The 6,096-nt window shown below is 44.6% G+C and overlaps 1 long non-coding RNA gene across 2 annotated transcripts in view; it reads right to left on the minus strand.

The window, feature by feature from the left end:
- LOC122557449 overlaps window positions 1-6,096 on the minus strand; it is a 41,440-nt gene that overhangs the window by 14,012 nt on the left and 21,332 nt on the right. For both annotated transcript variants that reach the window (XR_006313835.1, XR_006313836.1), the window contains exon 3: window positions 834-1,014. This is a non-coding gene — a long non-coding RNA (uncharacterized LOC122557449). The remainder of the gene's footprint in view (window positions 1-833; window positions 1,015-6,096) is intronic.

Raw genomic sequence — 6,096 nt, forward strand, 5'->3', positions numbered from 1 at the left:
TCTCTCCACCCTGCAGGCACTCTGCCTCTATTCCTGATTTTGCCTGAAATGTCGATTTTCCTGCTCCTTGGATGCTGCCTGACCTGCTGTGCTTTTCCAGCACCACTCTAATCCAGAATCTGGTTTCCAGCATCTGCAGTCATTGTTTTCACCCATTTTTGCTCCTTCACAATCTACAGACCCAGAAAATAACACCGTCTTATTTCTCTACAAACACTGCCCCAGGTTAAATTAATAGTTATGGCTTATAGTTTAAGTTCAATCAAGAGACATATCTCTAAAAACATATAATCAAGAAAGAACCCACTCTACTCCCTACTGCAGCCTTTCTATTGGACACACTTAAAACAACGATTAACTTATCTGATTCTGTGCTCTGAACTTCGCCCAAACAGTTCCTCCAAGATCAGTTATGAATTTCACTGTTGGTTAATTTTCCCAGACGCACTCTGATGTCCAGCGATACATGTTTTTTTTCCAAAGTTCCAAAACAATGCAACAGCATATAAAACAGGAATTGCTGCTCCTGGAATGCGAGGAAATCACCTCCAACACCTAAAATACCTCAAAAAATGAGCAGCTCTTACAGCCAGAAATGTTTCCCATCCTCCATCTTGGATTACCCAGAATCCTGGTCTTGGAGCTCACGAATTCTCACAAGATGCGAGGTAAGCAGATTGAAGAGAAGCTCGCTGTTATGCTGCAGATGCAGATGTGTCTGTCTGTCCAAGGGGAAGGAAGGTGAGCGACCAGTGGAATTTATTGAGGACTGGTCGCCAAAATTCCTTAACTTAGAGGCTGGAATGGGAAGTCTGAAGATTGAGAGGGCTCACCGAGTCACGGCGCGTGGATCAGGTCTGGACCAATGTCCTCACACTATCTGGTGCAGTTCCATAATTACAGAGACAAGCAGAAAGTCATGGAAGCTTCCAGAATCCAGAGGAAGGTTCTGAAGGCCTTAGTTTACGAGGGCTCTCGGCTCATGTTTTTCCAGGATTTCTCAGCAGCGCTGATCTGGAAACAGAAATCCTATGATTACGTTAAGAAAAGACTGAGGGAGCTTGGGATCCAGTACTCTCTGAGGTACCTGATGGTGCTTCGGATTACCTTTAATGGATCCATACACTTCTTTGACATGTCAGAGAAGGCAAGAGACTTTGAGGAGAAAGTGAGGTCTGCAGATGCTGGAGAATTCGCAGTAGGTTGAAATCTTCGAGGAAATCTTCGAAGAGACTTTGAGGACAAGTTAACTTAATTCAAACGATTCAATACGTACAGATAATAGAATTGTTTGGATATGCCTTTTTTTTAAAAAAGGAAGTCGTGTTGGGGTTTTCTTTTTCTCTTGTTGGCAATAATCTGGGTTCAGTTATGCTCGGAGATGGATGGGGTATTTAGTTTTAACTTCTAAGTTAAGCTATACGAGGGGATGGATAGCATACTTACTTATTTACTTACTCTCCCCTCCAAATTCTTTGTTCACATTGTTATTCTTTTTGTATTTCCATTTTTTCGTTGCTAGTGTTTGTAGTGTGGCTGTACCAAGGGGGTGAGAAAATGATTGGGATGGCTAGGCGCTATTTATAGGCTGTATAAGCCCAGTTCAGGTGTTCAAATGTCCCAGTTGGTAGTGGGGCGGGAAGTTGGGTGTTTGGGCATTTGGTGCCCCCTTTGGGCTGGGGGTGAACTCCCCTTACTAGTACCATTGGCGCTTTATACGTTGTTTCTTTTTTTTGGGTTTTGTTGCATATGGTCTTTGATAGGTATGCAGGTTTATTTAGTTTTTACCTTCTGTGTATTTTCTTTTATTAAGGCCCAGCGATTTGTCATTTGAGTTCTTCCTCTCTGGAATCTAAGTGTTACTCCAGAAAGTTATGACTCTTTTAAATGTGTACCTGGAACATCAAGGGGAGTCACTCACCAATTAAGAGGAAGAAGGTGCTCTTGAGCCTTTTGAAAGGAAAAGATGGATATTGCTTTATTGTAGGAGACGCATTTGAATGATAGGGAACATTTCAAATTGCAGCAGAATGGGTTTGATCAGGTTTACTTTTCATCTTTTAATACTAGGAGTAGGACACTGACCATATTGGTTAAGAAGGAATCTCCCTTTGAAGTTACTAGAGAATGTTAAAGACACACACAGGAGGTTTGTAATCCTTAAAGCTTTAATAAATGGGGAAGAAAATGGTTTTTTAAGTGTCTACTATCCCCTGGCCCATACCCTCAAATTTCTGGTAGATGTGTTTTCTAAATTGATCAGTCTTGAACCTTGGTATATCATCATAAGGGGAAATTTTAATTGTCTTATGGATCCCGCGGGAGATAGGTTGCCCAAAGGCCCCCTGATACCTTCTTTACAAACCAAGCAATTAGTGGGTTTGTGTGTGGAGTTAGGGTCGGTGGATGTCTGGAGGCATCTTCACCCTACAGGCAGGGACTTTACAATTCTTTCCAATCCGCACAGATGCCACGCTAGGATTGATTTTGTTTTGATCCCCAGAGCAATCCTGGACTTGGTGGAGTCTTGTATGATTGCTAACATTACCATCTCCAATCACGGTCCAGTGTACCTGTTGGTTAAGATTAAGGACACTGTAGCGAGTCTGAGACACTGACAAAGTTTGTGCAGTATTTCTCTAATGAATTCAGGGCGTTCCCAGACATTAACTCAGGTTCGGCTAGTAGCCCGTCCATTCTTTGGGAAACTGCTAAAGCTTATGCCAGAGGGTTAGTTATTTCCTACTCCACCAGTAGCAAGTGGTACAAGGGTGAGCAGCAACATCTCCTTGAAGCACGGTTGAAGGCTGCCAAGAAGGCCTACTCTGACAGGCTCTCGTTGGTCAAGTTACAGAGGATCACAGCACTTTGGTCTGCATTGAACTCCATGCTCACACAGACAGCAAAGAAAGAACTTACCTTTGCAAAACAAAGGCTGTTTAAGCGTGGTGACTAGCCAGGCAAGTACTTAGCGTATCTCACCAGGAAAAAGGGTGCCCCCCGCCCCCAATCCTTTACATCAATCAGGGAAGGTGCTGGAAACCTAACCTATAATTCTAAAAAGATCAATGCAGCATTTCAGAGATTTTACTCTGAATTATATCAGTCTGTATGTTGTAAGGATGGGCGGGCTAGGCTGGAGTCTTTTTTTATAAGAATTTGGAGCTTCCGGGTATAACCCCTGAACAAGAGTCTTTTCTCAATGCCCCTGTATCAGAGCAAAAGGTGCAGGAGGCAGCTTCAGGGTGGAATGGTACCCAGTCCTGATGGACTCCCCAGTGAATTTTATAAGGAGTTTATAAGCATATTGTCAGGCCCAATGCACAACATGTTCAATGACTGGTACAGGCATGATCATCTCCCGCCACCTTTAAGAGAAGCTGATATCTTTCTTATTCTTAAAAAAGGGAAAACGCCGGGAACTGTGCTTCCTACAGGCCTATTTCACATTTAAATGTTGATTTTAAAATCCTTTCCAAGACTGTTGCGTTAAGGCTGGAAACTGTTACCTTCTATTATTACAAAGGTCCAGACGGGCTTAATAAAGGACTGTAGTCCTTCCAAGAATGTTAGGAGGTTGTTTAACATGACTCAAGCATGTCAACAACAGTCCTTGCAGGGATTGGTGATCTCTCGACATGCAGAGAAGGCACTGGACTGGGTCGGGTGGCTGTACCTTTCTTAAACTCTACAGTGGTTTGGCTCGGGTGAAGATGGGTAAAGGTGCTCTATAGTGACCGTCTTGCTGCAGTTCTCACCAAAGGTGTGCGATCAAGCAATTTTAATATCTTTAGGGGTAGCTGACAGGGCTGTCCCCTTTTGCCATTGCTTTTTACATTGGTGATCAAACCACTGGCAGAAGCCATTCATAGGAACGGATTGGTGATCAAACCACTGGCAGAAGCCATTCATAGGAACGGGCGGCACGGTGGCACAGTGGTTAGCACTACTGCCTCACAGCGCCAGAGACCCGGGTTCAATTCCCGCCTCAGGCGACTGTCTGTGTGGAGTTTGCACATTCTCCCCGTATCTGCGTGGGTTTCCTCCGGGTGCTCTGGTTTCCTCCCACAGTCCAAAGATGTGCAGGTCAGGTGAATTGGCCATGCTATATTGCCCGTAGTGCTAGGTGAAGGGGAATGGGTCTGGGTGGGTTGCTCTTCGGAGGGTCAGTGTGGACTTGTTGGGCCGAAGGGCCTGTTTCTATGCTGTAAGTAATCTAATCTAAACTAATAGGAATCCTAATATACCTGCTCCAGAAGTGGGGTCAAAATTACATTAGATTTCATTGTACATGGACAATATTCTCATCTTTTCGTCAAACCCAGCAGTTGCAGTGCCTGGTGTGATAAAATGTATCAATTCATTTGGCACCTTTTTGGTTTACAAGATCAATTTTGCAAAATCAGAGGCTATGCCTATGGGTGGTCTTACGAAAATACTGGGTTGAGGGTGAATCTCGATTTCCTTTTGGGTATATTCATTACTCCAGTTTTTGATCGGCTGTTTAAAACTAATTTTGGTCACTTATTTAACAAAATCAACCAGGACCTTCGAAGGTGGGAGGTGTTTCTGGCCTCTTAAAATGAATGTCCTCCCGCATCTATTATAACCTATGCAAGTGCTCTGCTTGATTTTCATTAGGCAAATGTTCAGGAAACTGAACACTGGTTCAACTCTTTTATCTGGCATCGTGAGCAGCCCCTTATTAAATTAACTAAATTGTAATTGCCACATGGACTGCAGCATGGGGGGAGTGGATCTCCTGGACATTAAAAACTATCAAATTAGCTCACTTTTATCTTATGTGAGTGACTGGGCTTGTGGGGACCCTCTTTCAATATGGTTAGATATTGAAACCTCCCAGACAAGGTGCCCTCTTACTGGCTTGTTCTTCCTGGACAAACTGAGGGCAGTTAAAGAATATTACCATAACTCGATAGTTATTAAAACTGTTCAAGCATGGAGGGCAATGAGGCAGAGTGAAGGCAACATCAGTAAAATATCTTTTTTTACACCTATATTAGGTATGCTGGGTTTTTAACTGGGATGGTGGACCCGGGGTTTAAGCTCTGGGCAGCTAGGGCTGTGTCTTGCCTGGGTGATTTATTTGAGGGGTCACAATGATATCATTTGACCAGTTGCTCGGAAATACGAGCTACCTAACAGGGACCCCTTCCTTTTTTTTTCAAATTAGGGAGTTCATTCAAAAAAGGGCGACATTTTTAACCGATCCCTACAGATCCGATATACTATTGATGGGGCATCTCCTCAGGTGAGACCGAACAGCTTTGCAGGGTCTGGAAGAGATAGGCTGAAACTTTATTGCTGGAACAGCACAGCAGGTCAGGCAGCATCTAGGGAACAGAAGATTCGACGTTTCGGGCACATGCCCTTCTTCAGGAATGAGCAGAGAGTGTTCAGCAGGAGAAGATAAAAGGTAGGGAGGAGGGACTTGGAGGAGGGGCGTTGGAAATGTGATAGGTGGAAAGAGGTCAAGGTGAAGGTGATAGGTCGGAGGAGACTAACTATCCGTGATCCCAGTCTGGTTCACTGTGATCCTGACCTAATTAAATGTGATCCCAGTCTGCTTCACCGTGATCCTGACCTAACTATCCGTGATCCCAGTCTGCTGCACTGTGATCCTGACCTAACTATCCGTGATCCCAGTCTGCTGCACTGTGATCCTGACCTAACTATCCGTGATCCCAGTCTGCTGCACTGTGATCCTGACCTAACTATCCGTGATCCCAGTCTGCTGCACTGTGATCCTGACCTAACTATCCGTGATCCCAGTCTGCTGCACTGTGATCCTGACCTAACTATCCGTGATCCCAGTCTGCTGCACTGTGATCCTGACCTAACTATCCGTGATCCCAGTCTGCTGCACTGTGATCCTGACCTAACTATCCGTGATCCCAGTCTGCTGCACTGTGATCCTGACCTAACTATCCGTGATCCCAGTCTGCTGCACTGTGATCCTGACCTAACTATCCGTGATCCCAGTCTGCTGCACTGTGATCCTGACCTAACTATCCGTGATCCCAGTCTGCTTCACTGAGATCCTGACCGAACTATCCGTGATCCCAGTCTGCTTCA

This window comes from Chiloscyllium plagiosum, chromosome 15, assembly GCF_004010195.1.
Source record: "Chiloscyllium plagiosum isolate BGI_BamShark_2017 chromosome 15, ASM401019v2, whole genome shotgun sequence".
NCBI lineage: Eukaryota > Metazoa > Chordata > Chondrichthyes > Orectolobiformes > Hemiscylliidae > Chiloscyllium > Chiloscyllium plagiosum.